The sequence below is a fragment of the Mirounga angustirostris genome, unplaced genomic scaffold, assembly GCF_029215605.1.
Source record: "Mirounga angustirostris isolate CCGP_5_RB_7025 unplaced genomic scaffold, mMirAng1.0.hap1 SCAF_8, whole genome shotgun sequence".
NCBI lineage: Eukaryota > Metazoa > Chordata > Mammalia > Carnivora > Phocidae > Mirounga > Mirounga angustirostris.
Genome location: NW_026991716.1, coordinates 136507790 through 136528101, shown reverse-complemented (window position 1 = coordinate 136528101; position 20312 = coordinate 136507790). Strand labels below are relative to the sequence as shown.

At 44.0% G+C, this 20312-nt stretch overlaps 2 protein-coding genes across 3 annotated transcripts in view; one reads left to right on the top strand and one right to left on the bottom strand.

Annotated features, from left to right (window-relative positions):
- TULP4 (TUB like protein 4) overlaps positions 1-3751 on the bottom strand; it is a 237767-nt gene extending 234016 nt beyond the window's left edge. The window contains exon 1 of one of the 2 annotated variants that reach the window (XM_064598283.1): positions 3641-3751. The gene's annotated coding sequence lies outside the window, so the exon portion shown is untranslated. The remainder of the gene's footprint in view (positions 1-3640) is intronic. The other variant, XM_064598282.1, reaches the window with a different exon arrangement.
- Positions 1-20312, top strand: part of SERAC1 (serine active site containing 1) — a 266492-nt gene that overhangs the window by 161675 nt on the left and 84505 nt on the right. The window lies entirely within an intron of this gene.

Sequence of the window (20312 nt, the reverse complement as noted above, 5' to 3'; positions counted from 1 at the left end):
TTGATTTTGGAAAGTGGTAAATAAAGGGAAATAGACATTTTCCCCACCCTTCCTATACAATCTATTCCTCAGGGTGAACCCTATATATTCTTCCATACAGCAAAATATACCACCATACCACCATTATAACATTAGCTAGGATGTAAAAACATCATCTGCATCACACGCAAATTTCAAAAAGGTGTACCCTATGTCACAATCCACATGCAAGGGAAATGACAGAACCCAGCAAGGACATAACATACATACTAGCTTTAGTCCCTATGAATCCTATATATTTTAAAGGTACTATGCACTAAATAACTAATATTCCTATTTTAACACAGGTATCTACAATCCCCAGTGAGAGTTCCTGATCATCATGAGGTTACCATGATTGTTAACACTCAGTATAAGATTAAGAATGTTTCTAAACAAAATGTGATATACACATACATATGTGGTACATACATATACTAATGGAACATTTATTTATCAGCCTTAAAAGGGATGGAAATCCTGACACATGCTACAACATGGATGAACCCTGAAGACATGCTAAGTGAAGTAAGCCAGTCACAAAAGGCCGAATACTGCATGACTGCATTTATCCAAGAGGCCCAAAGTAGTCAAACTCATGGAGAGAGAAAGTGGAAGGTTGATTGCCAGGGGCCAAGAGAGGAGGGAATGAAAAGTTACTGTTTAATAGGTACAAAGTTTCAGGAAGATGAAAAGTTCTGGCCGTGGATGGTGGTGATGGCTGCACAGCATTGGGAATGTACAAATGCCACCAAACTGTTAAGATGATAATTTTTTTTTTTTAAGATTTTATTTATTTGTCAGAGAGAGAGAGAAAACATAAGCAGGGAGAACGAAGGCAGAGGGAGAAGCAGGCTCCCTGCTGAGCAGGGAGCCCGACGCAGGGCTCGATCCCAGGACCCTGGGACCATGACCTGAGCTGAAGGCAGATGCTCAACCGACTGAGCCACCCAGGCGTCCCAAGATGATAAATTTTATATGTGTATTTTGCCACAGAAAAAAATAGTATGTTTGGTATGTTAAGATTTAGTAAATGAACTTACATTCTCCCAGCCAAAGTAAAAGAAATTTTACATTTTAATTACATATTCCCTGCTGTCTCAGCAGTCTAAGGGCAAGTGAACAATTTCAGTAAGGTAATACTGAAAACACTTCACAGACCCAAATAGGAACCAATGCAATAATGAAATCAAAGTATTTCGTAACAGAAGTTTTACTCAATTTTTAATGAATTTTTATGAATCACATGCATTGCTGGCCCACTCAATCTATCTCCAGTCATTCTCCACACACAGAAAAGAACAGGAGGGACACTGCAATTGATACTGTAAATGCAGCGGAACAGATGAAGAATAACGTCCTAGCTTCGCCATGCACATGGTAGGCACTCAATAAACATTCCTGATTTCCAGTACTCAGTGAATCTGCAGTAAAACCAAAAAGTACACCTGGGCTTCACGTTCTGTCGGTACACTAGCTAGTGAGAAGGCGGACACTGCACCGGAAGGAAGGCTGCTGTCTTTACCAGTCTTCCATTACTTGGGATCTCGGGCATTAAGGGCTGAAACAAGTTTCATGTACCATGGATCTTTTTATAGGTCAAAGAGTTTTGTTTTTTTTTCAATTCAGAGTTTTGGTGGAAAAAAAAATGCGTGAATAACCAAACTGCCACACTTACAGCTCCATATGAAAACAGAAAGTTCAATATGATACACCCATCCTTTCGAAATGAAGTCAATTTTAAAGTATACGGTAGAAAACACATTATTATTATTTCTCAGGCACAGGAAGCAATGCTGGCTTTCTACTCTTGTCCCCTGCCTGGAAGCTCCACTGTGTTAAAAATTTTCCCCATATGACTCCCTCTAACTCAGGTCTACATACTTCTAACTCTAGAGGTCAACCACCTCTCCTATCACATGAAGATCCTGCTTTCACGGCCCTTACTAAAGCACTTAAAATTCTTAAAGAAAATTCACATCTTCAACTCTTTCCTATAAATTAAGTATTATTCTTTAAATTGAGGAACTAAACACTAGATTTGGCTTTTCACAACGTATTCACATATTCATTTCCACAACAGTAAACTATCAAGACACAAGGGGGACGCCTCAGGTCCTCCCAGTCTGAATGTGGCTATCATTGCACAGTGTTGAGATCAGCTTCCAAAACGCCCCACCAGGCAGCCAGGAGGCTGGGCGGCCACTCTCTGGATTGCAGTGTGGCTATGTGCAAGGTGCCCTGTCACTACACATCCATCACAACCTCAAACCCCAGCTATCTGATGCTGCCGGGCCTGTGGATGCGCACTCTCCAGGACCACAGCACCGGACCCAGTGGCCTTGAGGGCAAGAACTAAACTCCAGCTAACAAGAAAGGGAAACCCAAGACACAGAGACAGAAAGAAAGGGACCCCCGCAAAGATAAATTTTTACATTCTTCAAAACTTTAGAAATGATTTTTCCCTGTGCTTTTTCAAAAATCTGCCTACTGGGCGTCCTTAAGGCACAGCTGAACTGCAAAATACAAACAGGAGAGCCCCCAAACACAGAAATCCGGGAAACAGCTCCCTGCAAGGGAAGCTGACAGTCCCCAAGAAGAGAAATGTTAGGAGACTTTCTGATCACCACAGCAATTTAGCAGGTAAGTCACATCCATCCCCGGTAGGACTGTGTCACCCTCATTTCCTTCCACAAAGCTAAATGGCCCTCACCTTTCCAACCCTGAAGTGGTGTGACAGGAAAAAGTAGACACCTCTCCCTGCTAATTGCCCAAGCGGGTCAAACTTCAGAACCGGCATCATGCACTTTGTTTTTAAGCGCAGGGAAAAGAGGAAGGGTTGGTATTCTGAGCGGAATCTCCGTGATTTGCCGGAGGAAAAAGCACAGACCAGACAGCAGAAGCGCCAGCATTTTCCTGCAGCTGCGACGACAGGTGACCGGGCCGCTTTGCAGACACCCCGCTCGCTCGGGGGTTTCACCGAGGTGGGGCGGGAAGGAAGGGGAAGGAGGGAGGGAGACAGACTGGAGGACGAGAAGGTGGACAGAGACAGGGAGGGAAATCCACTCCATCCAGACGTTGGGGAGGAAGAGGAGGAGCACAGCCCCGTCTCCCTGGGGAAACCGTTTTAAGGGATTTTCTCTCTCCACAATTTAAGAAAAAAAAAAAATGGCTCCAAGCCAAACGCCTCCCGATTTACACACACACACGCACACCAAGCTCTATTTCGCCCCATTTTCCTGTACGCTGAGACAAAAGGCTCAAACAGCGAAACAGCAGCCAGCGCCGCCCGGAGCCCGGTGTCCGCCACCCTCTCCCACCGCGCCCTCGGCAGAGCCCACCCAAGCGGCCCGCCCGCCGCCCCCCCGCCCGGGGACCGGCCCTCCCGCCGAGCCGGGGCGCTGCCGCCCTCCCGGCCCGGCGCCGCCCGACGCGCCCCGCGCCCGCGCGCGCCCAGGGGCCTGGCCGGAGCCGGGGGCCGGGCGCCCACCTCGAGGGACGGGCGCCCGGCCGGGCTCGGGAGGGCGCTCCCGGCGGCGCTGGGGCCCGCCGCCTCCCCGCCCGGGAAGGCGGCAGCGCCCGGCCCCGGACGCCCGTGACAGCGGGCCCGCGCCCGCCTCACCTCCTAGCGCCCGTGGCGGCGGCCCCGCGCTCCTCCGCGCCTCTCCGCCTCCGCCTCCAGCAACCCCGCGCCGCCGCCGCCGCCGCCGCCGCCGCCGCCGCCGCCGCCGCCGCCGCCGCCGCCGCCGCCGCCGCCGCCGCCGCCGCCGCCGCCGCCGCCGCCGCCGCCGCCGCCGCCGCCGCCGCCGCCGCCGCCGCCGCCGCCGCCGCCGCCTGCCAACCCCCCCCGCCGCGTCTCGGCCGAGTCTCCGCCTCCCTCGGCCGCCGCCGCCGCCGCTGGGCCCGGCTCCGCGCCACGTGACCGCGCCACGTGACCCGGCGCGGCTGGCAGGCACCTCCCCGGCCGGCCTCGCGCCGTGGCGCGCGGGGGACCCGCGCCCCGGCGGTTGACGTCCGCCCCCGGTCGGGCTGGGCCCCCCCCGTGCACCCCGCCCCCCTCACCTGGCGCTCTGTCCCCGCCCGAGCCGCCGCCCGGCTGGCCACCTGCTGCCATTCACGAAACCCGCAACTCCACAGACCCGCCGGCGCCTCACGCTCACTCGAGCACACACTCACGCGTGCACACACGCACACGAGCACACACCGACCCTCACAAGCGCGCGCACTCACACGGGCACACACCAGCACTCGCGCGTGCACACGCCGTCTCGCAGTCCTCGCCTTGCGGGGCCACTTCACAGCCTGTTACAACAACGAGAAGGATTGAAGTAGCCCAGTCTGAACCCACCCCAACTTGAGAAATCCTTGCCACCGGGAAATGCAATGATGTGTGCGCTGGCGCAACTTCATTTGAGCCGGAAGTGGACATCACATTTTGTCTTAAGTTGATAAGCCACTAGAAAGCACAGATTTGCTTGTGCTGTGAACCAGTGTAGCTTCCCACGAAGACAGTCATTCAAGTGCCTCTGATGGTGATCTCAGACCTCAGAATCTCTTTTTCAGTTGGTCTTATAGAGAAAAGACCAGAGAGCGTCGTTTTAACATCAAAGAAAAAGAACTCACAGTTTTTCTCCGCTATTAAATTGATGTCCCGCTAGGAAGGGAAACTGTGCATCCGTCCTTCATTTTCCGTCCTGTACAAAGAAATACCATCGCTGATTGTGGGATATGTGCACTTAAAAAAAATAGACAAGATCAGGGGCGCCTGGGTGGCTCAGTCAGTGAAGCCTGCAACACTTGATCTCAGCTCAGGTCTTGATCTCAGCGTCCATAGTTCAAGCCCCGTGTTGGGCTTCAGGCTGGGTTGGGTTTGGAGCCTACTTTAAAAAATTAATTTAAAAAAAGATCATCCTTTCTTGCTGAAAGCATAAATGCCCTATGTAGTTAAGTATAGCAGCCACTCTTTGCATGGGTTCTGCACTTTTTTCTATTTTGCCTATTTGCCAAATTTTTAAATCAGCTTCAGATTTAAGAATTCCCACTTCTGTGAATTTCTGATTGTCCGGAAAAAAGGGGGGGCGGGGTTGGACAAGGCGTCCTTTAATCCTGAAATTCCATGCCTATGATTTCGCAAATGTTGGAAAGTGCTACTTAGACTTCTTTTAATTTTATAAAAGGTAACTTTTTAAATGACAGTATTTGCCTCCTGCATGTATGCGCATAATATAAAACATTTAATAGAAGTATTTATATCAGCATTATTTGATATTTTATAAGCATCCCTAAAATTAATTTTGAAAGCTTTAAGAAATAAAGATGTAGAGACGCCTGGCTGGCTCATTCGTTATCTGCCTTTGGCTCAGGTCATGATCTCAGTGTCCTGGGATGGAGCCCAGCATCTGGCTCCCTGCTCAGTGGGGAGCCTGTTGCTCCCCCTGCTTGTGCTCTCTCTCTGAAATAAATAAATAAAATCTTTAAAAAAAAAAAAAAAAGAAAGAAAGTTACATTTAGCTCTTAGAGTACCTTAAACATAAAATATAGCCTTCACTCAATTCAAGATAATGACTATTATGCTTCAACTGATGACTCAATATTACACCTAACATTGTGGGGAAACTAAAGGAATTATCCAGTAGTCCTTCCCACATAATATACAACCTCTAAATAGAAGTACTTTAAAATATATACATAACGTATTTTTTAAAGTCTCTCTTTTTCACACACACACACTAACTGGGATCAGCAAGCAGGGCTTGGCACAAATCATGAAAAAGCTGATCTTTACCATTAGACGTGTAAAAGTTAGCAGCAGAAGGGATTAAAGATGAAAATATGGGGCGCCTGGGTGGCTCAGTTGGTTAAGCGACTGCCTTCGGCTCAGGTCATGATCCTGGAGTCCCGGGATCGAGTCCCGCATCGGGCTCCCTGCTCGGCGGGGAGTCTGCTTCTCCCTCTGACCCTCCTCCCTCTCATGCTCTCTGTCTCTCATTCTCTCTCTCTCTCAAATAAATAAATAAAATCTTTAAAAAAAAAAATAAAATAAAATAAAAAAATAAAAAAAGATGAAAATATGCAGTTGAAGAACTTCCTTGACCTAACAAATGCCATCTATAAAACAGTATAAAAATGATGTAACAAGTACCGTCAGGATGCAACAATACTTTCTTCTGCAAAATGAAAAAGCATTAACCTTAAAACCACTCTCCCAATACCGTAGTTTTCCCTGGGCCCACGTGTATAAACTCTTTTATCCAAACACTGTTGGGCGTGCATACAGCCAACTCTGCAAAATTGTGAAGGCCCTCAAGTCTATTTTCTGCCTCTGTGGCTTCCCACAGCGTCCGTGGCTACATGAATGGTCTTGGGAGCAAGCGTCTTCATTGAAGTCTTGCTTCTACCCCTTATGAACAAGTGACAACAAGAACAACATGCCCGACGCTGTTTCCTTAACCATACCTTCAAACAACAATATCTACCTCACAGGGCTGTTGAAGGAATTAAATGAAATAATTTATGTAAAGTACTGAGCGTAGCGCTTCCTGCATAATAGGTACCCAATCAAAAATAGCTCAGGTTTATTAAATGCTTACCACAGGACGAACACTGTACCTTGTTGGCCTTATTTTTACTATTGTCTTTGTTCCCTGTTACTCTTCATGGGAGCCCTCCATCCCCCACCTTACCCGCCCCCCCCCCACCATGCAATTAGGGGTCTATTCTCTCTCTCTCTGCCCTGTCAGGATGAAAATAGTTTCCTTACAACATTTTAAATTTGAAGGTGCATTTACAGCAATCTATTTAATCTGTTGTGAATCTGCATTTTCAGCTTTTTTTAAAAAGATTTTATTTATCTATTTGAGAGAGAGAGAGAAAGAGAGAGCACACGCACCCATGCAAGCAGGGGGAGTGGCAGAGAGAGAGGGAGAAGCAGGCTCCCCACTGAGCAGGGAGACTGATGCAGGGACTCCATGCAGGGCTCGATTCCAGGACCCTGGGATCATGACCTGAGTTGAAGGCAGACACTTAACCGACTGAGCCACCCAGGCACCCCTGCAGTTTGAACTTATTAAAAAAAAGTTTTAAATTATGAAATGAAAATGATTGCTTCTTGTTTAGAAATCTGAGGCAACTGGGAGTCATTTGGAAGGAGATTGGCGATAAGAACCCTTCCATGGCCTTTGAGATCCTACTGGGTCAATAATTCCCATTTTGTTGTGTTTCTTGGCCCATTTTGTGTGTTTTCTTGTGTTTGTATTTGTTGTGTTTAAATATTAGAAGATTTGGCAACACATTTGAAGAAATAAACCAATCTGCAATAATTGTTAAATGACAATTATTAAAAGAAAGTGTCTCATATGGCATTCATGATTTGACCCTATTAACTGGCTGTCCTTTACCTCTAGGTTCAAGTTTGAGAAAAACTTCTTACTTCTCTGCTCAAGCTCCCAAAAGTTCTGAGAAATATGTGACCTTCCTTTAAAAGTTATGCAATTCTTACATCTGCCTTGGGTCACACTATAAGCTCTGAGCTCAAACTGGATCTGACAAGCATCTTGATAACATTATGACAACCTGGTTGTGATATAAATATCTTACACTCAACATTTGGCTGTGCACCTGTGAAGGAGCGTGGGGCTAGCATAGTGTCTGAGCACCAGTGGACTACTCTAAGGCTGAGCCCAAAGGTAGAAGGAATCAAAAGTCACAACTGGGTCCCTGGGTTGGTCTCTGCCCTTCTCTCCTCACCTTCTCTGCATACCCCCTGCCCATCACATTACTGAAAGACATTTAGATACTGACAATCCAAAACTCTTCTCCTTAGAGACATCTTTCCTGCCTCCCTATCACCCAGAATCTCTGGTCACATCTTCCCTCCCTCCAGACCACAACATAATTCTGAGCCCAAAGTTTCTGCTAGCTCAAGCCCTTCAACCACCAAGACATTCAGCATGGGTGTCGGGAAACTGGATCCTGGATATAGAGAGCCAGAAAGTGTCCACAGCGAAGGAGCTAGAGCTTTTGGAGAATAAGATCAAGCCTTTTGTCTTTTAATATGTCCTGAGAACCAAAAATACTAGAGCCAGCTTAGGCTTCATTATGGAAATACAGCATTCAGAATAAGGAAGGAAATGCCCATGGTCCCCTGTACTCTAGTTAGGATCGCTGACCACATCCAGACTGTCTCCTTCAGGTCTGCCTACTACCACAGTCATGTTTAAGAAGGACATTGATAAGCTGCAGCTAATCTGTGAAGGGTGACAAGTATGGGGAGGACTCTAGAAGTTCTATTACAGTTTTATAAATAGCTGTTGAAGAAAATAAGAATGTTTAACCTGAAAAAAAAAAAAAAAACGGAAGATGATACTGGTGAACTTTGTATGTTTTTAAATTCCTTTTTAATTATTTATTAAGCTCCTTACTTTGGACCAAACACATTCCAAATCAAGAGCCAGTGTTTGTGGTTTACAGGAGGGGGATTTGGTTCAGATAAGGAAGGGCCTTGTACTAGGGTGGTCCATCAGGGGAGTGGGAGCCTTGTAAAGTGGCCTTGAGTGGACCCGTGCCTCTCTGTTCATCTGGTGAGCCTCACTGGACACACAGAAGTGACTGCACCAGCAGTCTTCACGCGGAGAGCCTCTCCTCCGCTACCTGTGTCCTCTTCCCAATCCTGCCGCATGCCTCCCGAGCGAAGGTAACCCCCGGGCCAATGTCTAGGACCGAAAGTATTACTCTACTCACCCTGCAAAAGAAAAAGATGGGAAACAGAGAAAAAACTCTTTAAAAAAGAGAGTGAGCCTTCATAATCACCTCCTTCCCCACCCCAGGAGTGCGAGGAGGTGAGCAGGCTGCCATGCTTGGCCCATAATTGAAGACTCATTCTCCTTCCTTCCAATCATGTCATCATGGAGGTGGTCCTTTATGCAGCCCTGAGCTCTGACCAGACCCTGAGTAGAGTACAAACTTCTCTTTAAGTGGAGTAGTCAATGGTCTTCCAAAGGGCAGGGAAGCGGCCTCGCCTAAGCAACTGTAAAGGCAGGTAGGCACCATTGACCTGGGCGAACGTTTTTGTTTCGGTTTGTTTCTTTCTTTTTTTTTTTAAGATTTTATTTATTTATTTGACAGAGAGAGACACAGTGAGAGAGGGAACACAAGCAGGGGGAGTGGGAGAGGGAGAAGCAGGCTTCCTGCGGAGCAGGGAGCCCGATGCGGGGCTCGATCCCAGGACCCTGGGATCATGACCTGAGCCGAAGGCAGACGCTCAACGCACTGAGCCACCCAGCACCCGGTTTGTTTCATTTTTCTGGCAATGTCCTAAAAGTGCCTCAACTCTGGATATGCAGAATTGGTCTCTGGGAAGGGGGAGTGGCTCGTACAAGTGACCTATAACCTTCCTCCATAAGGCTCAACGGTAAGGCCTGACCGGCGGGCCCCACACCGAGAGGCCTCTGACAGGAAGGCAAAGGGAGAGCAGAGCAGAGAGCGCCCACGGCCTGCACCCGGGGCTGGCCGGGGGAAGCTGGCATGGGCGTCCTGGGGCTGTGCACCAGTTTTGACCCAAACCTCAGGAGGCTGGTGGCCTTCTGGGAAGCTGCTGGGAATGAGAGCCACGGAGATGGCAGCGGTGGGCTGTGATGTTTGGGGACGGAGGACGGTTGGGGAATAAGGCTTGTAGCGAAAGCCGAATGCGGGGAACTGACTTCACTCCCATTTCAAACTCCTGAAACATGTGGGTCTTGTTCTGTTACAGATAACCTGTTCCTTAGATCTTGGTTTTGGTTTTGGTTTGTTTGCTTTAACCACCACATGGAAGATCCAGTCAGAACTTCTGAAGAACAGATGTGCTCCCAGGGTCTGGGGTGTGGTTCGTAGCACCACTTGGTGACTGGAGGAGCTTGGGCGCATCCCTCCATCTCTGGCCTCCATTCCTCAGACTCTACAGTGCGGGGGCGGGGGGGGGTGTACTGTCCTTTCCAGCTCCGAAGTTCTCTTAGCTCTTTCGATGAAATCCACTGATAGAAATATAAAGGGCCCTTTCCTATCCTGTGGCTTCTTTATGGTTTGGAATATTTGTGCCAACCTCCTATAAGGAATATTTCATTTTGCTAAGCCCTGTGAAAGTGAAGAACGAGGTTACCTGCAAGGGGATCTGGAGCTTGGCCGCACGCAGTTTTAGACCTCAGTAGACCTCTTAAAATGTAGGTAGGAAAATGAGTGTTCAAAGGGGTAAACTCGCCCAGCTACATTTACTTTCTCCACATCCGATTCATCTAATTGACACTTCTCAAGCTAGGAAGGCGCTAGAAGAAGAGAGAGATGGGGCATTTCAAAATTACCTTTTTATCTCCACCCAATCCTTCCTTTTTCCGTCCCTTCTCCCTTGCCTTCCTTTTTCTTCCCTTGACCATGAATTGAAGATATACTTGGTAACCAGTAAAAAGTCACTAACAGGACCGGTGTTCAGGTATTTCTCTGTTTTGGACGAATCGACCATGAATTCTCTGAGAATATAAGTACAGCAAACACCGTTGTTTGTACCAACAGCCATCTCCCCTCTTGCGTGTTACTGAACCCCAATTTATTAAGCTATCCATGCCCTCCGCAACCCAGCATGTTCCAGGAAGCCTGGCCACCCCCCAAATCCCTGACTGGTCTGTGTCAGTGGGTCTCACAGTGGGTGCTGGACCGTGACAAGCAGCTGCGCCACCACAAGGGAATTGTTAGAAATGCACATTCTCAGGTTCCACCCCAAACTTCTTGAATCAGAAACCCTAGAGTTGGGAGCTTAGCAATCTGTTTTAACAGATTCTATTGCACATGATTCTGATGCACGTGAAAAAATCCTTGGCATAAGTCGACCCTGCCAATTCGATTCTCTTTCCTTAGAAATAGGCAAGCGATCCTGTGCTGGTTAATTAAGCACAAGGCGTAGTCAGCTAGGGGGAAGCCTTTTGGAAACAGCTTCTTAGCTCTTAAAAAGAAACATAAGGACCCCCCTTCTCAGGGGATCTGTGGGGTCTGTTTTCATAATAATACCAAGATGTCATTTGCATGTACACCCACACTGTTTCATTAATGTGCACTGGTCTTTCCCAGAGGTTACATGTTGTGTGATATCATAGCCAACCGAGTGCAGAAGCAGATACGAGAACCCACTTGTTCTCTATTAAGCCAGACATTACAGAGCCTTGTAACAAATGTAAAACAATGCCTTTCTTCTCACTACATTTGTTTTGGAAAACAGTGGGTGTTTTTTTTTTTTTTCCATAAAAATGTGTGATTTATGTTGGCACATAAAGGTTTATTTGTATTATAAATAAATAAATATGTTTAAATTTTCTCAATTTTAATTTATAAAATTGGTAAACATCAGTAGACATAACCCACATTAAAAAAAAAAAAGGCAATCTCTCTGAGGTCCTTAATTTTTTTTTTAAGATTTTATTTATTTATTTGACAGAGAGAGGGAGAGCACAAGCAGGGGGAGTGGCAGGCGGAGGGAGAGGGAGAAGCAGGCTCCCCGCAGCGCGGGGGGAGCCCGACGTGGGGCTCAATCTCAGGACTCCAGGATCATGCCCTGAGCCAAAGGCAGTGGCTTAACCAACCGACCCACCCAGGCGCCCTAAATTTTTAAGAGTGTAAAGCCAAGAAGTCCTGAGGAAGTCTGGGAGCAGCTTCTCCCGGCCAGATTGCGGTGCCTGGGGCTTGTTGCTGCCATCTTGTGACCATGAGAGGGACCAGGGCAGGCAGCCGGAGGGTGGGGCCCAGAGAACCAGCTCATGAGGGTTATTGGACCCTCTGAAGACCCAACCCCGGTGTGAACCCTACACACCTTCACTACCTTGAAGCTTCTTATTCTCAGAGATGATAAATCCTCTTTTTGCTTAAGCAGTTTTAGGTCGAGTTTCCTTTTACGATCTGAAAAATCTTCCCAACCGTTGTAATTTACATTTAGCTCTGAGGACCTCGATGACTTTTTACACTCGTTTGGTTTCTGTTTCCATAAACAAGATTCATGACACAAGTAAATGAAGTTAACAGAAATCATCAGTTCTCTAAAAACACAGATGCCAAAAACCAGGCAAAACATAATGAAAATATACTAGAATCGATGCACATTTAGGAAAGTAAATCTTTTGATTAAGACTTAATACTTCTTAAGTGCTTAATACTTCGGAATTCTTTTTTTTTTTAAGATTTTATTTATTTATTTGACAGACACAGCGAGAGAGGGAACACAAGCAGGGGGAGTGGGAGAGGGAGAAGCAGGCTTCCTGCACAGCGGTGAGCCTGATGCGGGACTCGATCCCAGGACCCTGGGAACATGACCTGAGCCGAAGGCAGACGCTTAACGACTGAGCCACCAAGGCGCCCTGGAATTCCTATTTTTTAAAAGATTTTATTCATTTTATTTTATTGAGAGAGAGAGAGAGTGTGCACGAGTGGGGGGAGGGGCAGAGGCAGTGGGAGAGAATCTCAAGCAGACTCCACGCTGAGCACAGAGCCCAACGTGGGGCTCGATCTCATGATCCTGAGCCAAAATCAAGAGTCAACGCTTAACTGACAGAGCCACCCATATGCCTCTGTAATTCCAATTTTGTATGCATGTTAATTTTGTGTTGTTATGTTAATGCTAGCCATTTTTAGTTTAACTCAGTAAAAAACTTAGATCTTTTAACTGCAAATTCTGAGAATCATAATCTGATGAAAGTGATGTTTACCAATAGGAACAATGGTGACAAATATCAAATTATACCTAATTAAGCATTGCTCCAAAGAGAATTACTTATTAGAAACTTAGTCACTTGTTATATTAAAAAAAAAAAAAAAACAGGTAGAGGAAGACCATCTCTGAAAGACTTAAATATTTAAGTACTATTTAAGAATCGGACTACAGGGGTACCTGGGCAACTCAGGTGGTTAAGCATCTGCCTTCAGCTCAGGTCATGATCCCAGAGTTCTATGAGCGAGCCCCTGCTCAGCGGGGAGTCTGCTTCTCCCTCTCCCTTTGCCCCTCCCCCAGCTTGTGCTCTCTCTCTCTCTCTCTCTCTCCCGCTCACTCTCTCTCTCTCAAATACATAAATAAAATATTTTTAAAAAAGAGTCAGACTACAGAAGAGATCAGTCCCAGCAATGACTGACCTACACTGTAATAATCTTACAGCTGCAAAATAATGCAAGAGTTTTAGCTCTTGTGAGGCAGAGATGGGTAATCATCTGCCCAAAGTCCTTCCATCAGATAGAGTTTTAACTAGGAAGTCTCTAGGGACTTCAGCTAGGGACAATATTTCCTAACCTCCTCCCCTCCTTGCTCCATCCTAGGTGAGGCCATATGACCAATGCTTGCCAGCAGAATATGAGAAGAAGTCATGCATGTTGCTTCTGGTCAAGGCACTTAAATGAGTGTGCTTTGCCATCCTCTGCCAGCTAGATGCAAAGAGCTTGAGGCCCCAGGAAACAGAGCCACCAGATGTACAGGGCCTGGATTTCTGAATCAGTCCTAATGGAGAGCTGACTGCCAACAAGAAATGCCTACATGAGACTGCTAAAACAAGTTTCATTTTGTTAAGCCTCTGAAAAATACAGCTCATGTTAACATAGATTCTAAGCTATTTTAAAGCGTTGAAGCTCTAAGTAGGCATCAGAAAAGTTTTTGACCTTAGGAGAAAAAAGAACAATCTCATGTTTACTATTGTATCTCCATCTTTAGTACCTAGAACAGTGGCAGGTAGTGGTTAATCTGTGATGACTAATTGAATGAATGAATAAATAAATCAATAGATGGATAATAGATAAATAAATTAGGTATTCATGTGAAAGCTACAATAGTTTAGAATAAAATAATACTGAATTTGTCCCAAACATTTGTGGGAAATGTTCATATGTTAACTAGTATTTATTTCTGGCAATTACTTGGTGAGAGAAGGACCTATGAAAGAGATAGTTTAGCTTGGAAAGATAATTGGACTAATTTTGTCTTGATATTCTCTGATCTATTAAATAAAGTGATTAGAATACCAATTAAGGATTCTATATTTAGTTATTTTAATAATGAGTACATTTTTAGGTTTTTAAATTATTATTTTAAGAAGTAAAAATAGATGACATAAGAAATCCGTATCTCTAAATGGTTTTCAGATTACATACCAAAGTGATCATTCTAAATTAAGTACATATAATTATAGGCAAGGTACCCTACAAGAAATTATCAGCTTCTGGAATTCTGACCTTGCAACTCTAAACACATACAGTGATAATAATGAATATCAGTTGGTAAAACAGTGAGAAAAATATTTGTTTTTGATGTTAGTTTTAAGAAAAACTTAGATCCTATATGAAAAATTTCAGGGAATGAGAAAGAAAATATACAGTTGACATTCATTCATTTCTCTAAAGTAGAATCCTAAATATTAGTTTTATTTGTCTTAATAAGACTAAAAGATGGAGTAGGGAGTTGCCTTGGAAAAATAAGACAACACAAAGTCTGCAGGTTAAATAGTTTTCCTAGAAATAATTCTTTTTAAAATATACAAATATGGGGCACCTGGGTGGCTCAGTTGGTTAAGCGTCTGAGTCTTCATTTCGGCTCAGGTCATGATCTCAGGGTGATGTGATGGAGCCCTGCTGTCGGGCTCTGTGCTGAACATGGAGCCTACTTGAGATTCTCTCTCTCCTTCTCTCTCTGCCCCTCCCTACTCATGTGTTCTCTCTCTCAAGAAAAAAAAAGTTAAAATATACAAATACACATTTGTGATATGTAAATAAACATATATGTATGTATTTGTCTTAAATGGTACATGTTTTCTGTTAACTTTCCCCAATCTCCTGAGCAACAGAAGAGATGCCATGGAGTAGACTAGTTGCCTAGTAACCTGAAATTAGTGAGACATGTCCCCTTTCATTGATTTGATTTTAAATCAAGCTCTTCAAGGGCAACTACGAGATGAATGACAAAAATATAAAACTCATAATGCTAGCACCATGCAGTGAGCTTTAGGAGCAAAGCTGTATATGTAGTCCACATATTAGGAGATTGAGGTTGGTTTGGAAAATATTAATTTTAGTTTGGAGTATTCTATCTTTTCCCTGCAATGATTAAATTTATTTAAATGGCTCCTACAGGGGCGCCTAGGTGGCTCAGTCGTTAAGCGTCTGCCTTTGCCTCAGGTCATGGTCCCAGGGTCCTGGGATCAAGCCCCGCATCGGGCTCCCTGCTCTGTGGGAAGCCTGCTTCTCCCTCTCCCACTCTCCCTGCTTGTATTCCCTGTCTCGCTGTATCTCTTGCTGTCAAATAAATAAATCTTTAAATAAATAAATAAAATAAAATGGCTCCTACTGGGGCACCTGGCTGGCTTCGTTGGAAAAGCATGTGACTCTTGATCTTAGGGTCATTAAGTTGGAGCGTCACATTGGGTGTAGAGATTACTAAAACAAAATAATAAACTTTTAAAAATAAATAAATAATAAAATGGCTCCTACTAAAGTGGTAACTATTTGAAGAGATGGATATGTGAATTAGCTCAAATGTGGTGATTACTATATATATAGTCATCAAATTGTACATCTTAAATATATATAATTCTTAATTGTCAAATATACATCAATAAAAACAAAAACTCTGCACTTCCAAAGACTACACAGGTAAAGAACAAGTCAAAGGAAAATAGGGAAAATGGGGGCACCTGGATGGCTCAGTCGGTTAAGCGGCTGCCTTCAGCTCAGGTCATGATCCCAGGGTCCTGGGATCAAGCCCCGCATCGGGCTCCCTGCTCGGCAGAGAGCCTGCTTCTCCCTCTCCCTCTGTCTGCCGCTCTGCCTACTTGTGCTCTCTCTCTCTGTTAAATAAATAAATAAAAATCTTTAAAAAAAAGAAAATAGGGAAAATGTTTTGAATTTAATAAAATTAAAACACAACAACAAAGAATGGCTCTTGCTGATGAAGACATGGCTCTCCAGAGTCTGGGGGTTGGGGGGCGGCTTTCTTCTTTTCTTTTTTAAATAGTAAAGGGAGGGGCACCTGGGTGGCTCATTAGGTTAAGCATCTGCTTTCAGCTCAGGTCATGATCTCAGGGTCCTGGGATGGAGGCCCGTATCGGGCTCTCTGCTCAGCAGGAAGCCTGCTTCTTCTCCCACTCCCCCTGCTGTGTCTCTCTCTGTCAAATAAATAAAATCTTAAAAAAAAAAATTAGTAAAGGGAGTATGGAAGCAAAAGGGTAAATTTGAGGTCTCATGCCAGGAAAGCCTTTGTAAAACCTTCTATACAGTGGTCTCCAAAGAGGGAAAAAATAGCAAAGATACCGTTTGTAACCCCCAAATGTGCATGTTTATAAAGTAGGAAGCTATACTTTTTTCCCAAAACAAGGTAAATGCATTATTTCTCTGGTAGAAATTAAGTCTGAAATCCAAATCAAGTTCATTTATTACAGTATACTGCTCTTAAGGAGAAAAAAATATATTTTGTACCAGCATTTTATTTCACTCACATGACACAAGGAGCAAAGGAAGGACAAATTCTAGGGCATGGAAGGGCTGGATCCCCAGAGCGGAGACAGAGCATGTGTCTGTGCTTTTAAGATGCTTGGTCAGAGCTCCCCCTACTGGAATAACTTACTCAGTACCATCATATCAGACTCCGGGTCAAGATTCACATTTTTCACAGATTTAACACCGTGTTGCATAGTCAATAAATCACATATTCCTTCTTTGTGGTGCGGGAAAGACTTCTCACTGTGATTTTTAAAAATCCATGTCACAACTTCCATTTACCTTACAGCTGAGTACACTGAGGTTTTGGTTACCATCTACAAAGAATTTAAGACCTGCCTGGCAGGATTCTAAGTGTTTATTCATTTAACCCTCACAACCACTATATTGAGAGAGGGATTGCTATCATCTTGATTTCATGGGTGAGGAAAAGAGATACATGTATAGATCTATTTTCTAGGTATTTGATATTGTTAATGCTATTGTAAATGGCATCTCTAAAATTTCATTTTTCAATTTTTATTGCTTCTATATAATATATATTGTTAATTTCTATATGTAATTGATTTTTTATTGATATAGTATCCTATGACTTTGCTAAATTCAATGATCAGTTGTCATTTTTTTAAAAGATTTTATTTATTTATTTGAGACAGAGAGAATGAGAGACAGAGAGCATGAGAGGGAGGAGGGTCAGAGGGAGAAGCAGACTCCCCGCCGAGCAGGGAGCCCGATGCAGGACTCGATCCCGGGACTCCAGGATCATGACCTGAGCCGAAGGCAGCCGCTTAACCAACTGAGCCACCCAGGCGCCCCAGTTGTCATTTTTTTTTTTTTAAAGATTTCATAAGGTTTCAAACATACACAATCATGTTTGTCTGTGACAAACATGGTTTTACTTCCTCCTTTGCAATCTGCATAGGTGTCATTTCTTTTTCTTGACTTAGAGCATGGGCTAGGACTTCCAGCATAATGTTGAATAGAAATAGTAAAAGCAGATACTATTTTTTAAAAGATTTTATTTATTTATTTGACAGGGAGAGAGTGGGGGGAAGGGGCAGAGAGAGGGAGAAGCAGACTCGCTGAACAGGGAGCCTGATGCCGGACTCAATCCCAGGACCCTGGGGTCATGACCTGAGCTGAAGGCAGACGCTTAACCGACTGAGCCACCCAGGTGCCCAAAAGCAGATATTCTTGCCTTGTTTCCAATTTTTAGGCAGAAACACAGTCTTTTGCCATTGTATATTAATTGTGGTTATTCCAATAGATGCAATTATCAGATTGAGGAAGGTCCCATGTTTTCCTAATTTGTGGAGAATTTTTATCATGAATGAGTGTTAAATTTTGTGAAACACTTTTCCAGCATATATTTGGTTATCATATGGTTTTTCTCCTCTATTCTGTTCATGTAGTGAGTTATGAGTTACATTGATTGATTTTTGGATATTGAACTGACCTTGGTCAATTGGTCATGATGTATTATCCTTATTATATAGTTCAGATTTTATATCTATATATCTATATCTGTATCTGTATCTATCTCTCCTTATTATATATCTCTAGATTCCACTGAATAATATTTTGTAAGTATATTTGTATCTATTCTCATGAGAGATCTTACTTGATAATCTTTCTTATAATATTAGCTCAGATTTGGTGTCAGGTTATGTTGACTTCATAAAATGAGTTGGGAGGGGGGGGCGCCTGGGTGGCTTGGTCGGTTAAGCGTCTGCCTTCGGCTCAGGTCATGATCCCAGGGTCCTGGGATCGAGTCCCACATTGGGCTCCCTGCTCGGCGGGAAGCCTGCTTCTCCCTCTCCCACTCCCCCTGCTTGTGTTCCCTCTCTGTCTCTCTCTGTCAAATAAATAAATAAAATTAAAAAAAAAATGAGTTGGGAGGTATTCTATTATTTTCTCAGAGAGTTTAAGAAAGGTATTATTTCTTCTTTAAATGTGTGATGTAATTTCAACTGGGCCTAGTGTTTTATTTATGGGAAGATATTTGATTAAACAGTCAATTTCTTTAATAGTATAAGGTGCTCAGCTTTCCTATCTTGTGTCAGTTTTGATAAATTGTGTTTTTTCAAGGAATTTGTGCATGACCTCTAAGTTTTCAAATTGATTGGCATAAAGTTCTTTGTAATTTTCTTTATTAAGCTTTTAATGTCAGTAAGATCTATAATGATATTTGCTCTTTCATTCCTGATATTTCTAATTTATGGGGTTTTTTTTCTATCTTTTGAAACTTATCAAGACTTGTTTTATGAGACTGTATGCTCTATTTTGGTGACTGGCATATGCACTTGAAAAGAATGTGTATGCGCACATTTCATTTTATTGCATTTTGCTTTATTTATTTATTGTACTTTGCAGATGTTGCATTTTTTTTTACAAACTGAAAGTTTATGGCAACCCTGCTAAGAGCATTTGCTCACACCGTATCTCTGTGTCACATTTTGGTAATTCTTGCAATATTTCAAATTTATGGTAATCTGTGATCAGTGATCTCTGATGTTGCTATTGCGATTGTTTTGGGGTGCTATAAATAATGCCTATACAAGATGGCAAACTGAATTGATAAGTGTTGTGTGTGTTCTGACCACTCCATTGACAGGCCATTCCCCCATCTCTCTTTCTCTTCTCAGGCCTCCCTATTTCCTGGGACACAATAATATTGAAATTAGATCAGTTATTGACTGTACAATAGCCTTTAAGTGTTCAAGTGACAGGAAGAGTTTCACTCACTTTAAATCAAAAGCTAGCGATCGGGGTGCCTCAGTGGCTTGGTTGGTTAAGCGTCTGCCTTCAGCTCAGGTCATGATCATCCTGGGATCGAGCCCCGCATCGGGCTCCCTGCTGAGTGGGGAGTCTGCTTCTGCCTCTGCCCCTCTCCTCTGCTCGTGCTTTCTCTCTGGCTCTCAATCTCCCTCTCAAATAAATAAATAAATAAATCTTAAAAAAAAAAAAAGCTAGTGATGAAGGCATATTGAAAGCAGAGATATGCCAAAAGTTAGGCCTCTTGTGATGAACACTTAGCCAAGTAGTGAATGCAAAGGAAAACTTCTTGAAGGAAATAAGCCCTACTCCAGTGAACACACGGATAAGAAGAAAGTGAAACAACCTTGTTGGTAATATGGAGAAAGGTTTAGTGGTCTGGGTAGAAGATCAAACCAGCCACAACATTCCCTTGAGCCAAAGGCTGATCCAGAGCAAGGCCCTAACTCTCTTTGCTTCTGTGAAGGAAGGCTGAGAGGGGTGAGGAAGCTGCAGAGGAAAAGTCTGAAGCTAGCAGAGGTGGGGTTCGTGAGGTTTAAAGAAGACATCTCCATGACATACAAGCGTAGGGTGAAGCAGCAAGTTCTCCAGAAGATCTAGCTAAGAGAGTTCATGAAGGTGGTTACACTGAACAGCTGATTTTCAATGTAGATGAATCATTGGCCTCTTTTGGAAGAAGAGGCCATCCAGGACTGTCATGGCTAGAGAGGAGAAGTCAATGCCTGGCTTCAAAGCTTCAAAGAACAGGCTGACTCTCTTGCTAGGGGCTAATGCAGCTGGTGACTTTAAGTTGAAGCCAATGCTCACCTACTCTTCCAAAAATTCTAGGGCCCTTAAGAGTTATGCTAAATCTACTTTGCATGCTCTATAAATGGAACAACAAAGCCTGGATGACAGCACATCTGTTCACAAGATGGTTTGCTACATATTTTAAGCCCACTGTTGGGACATCCTACTCAGAAAAAAAAAAAAAAAAGATTCCTTTCAAAATACTGTTGTCCACAAGTACCTAAACCATAATAAAATGTCTGAACACC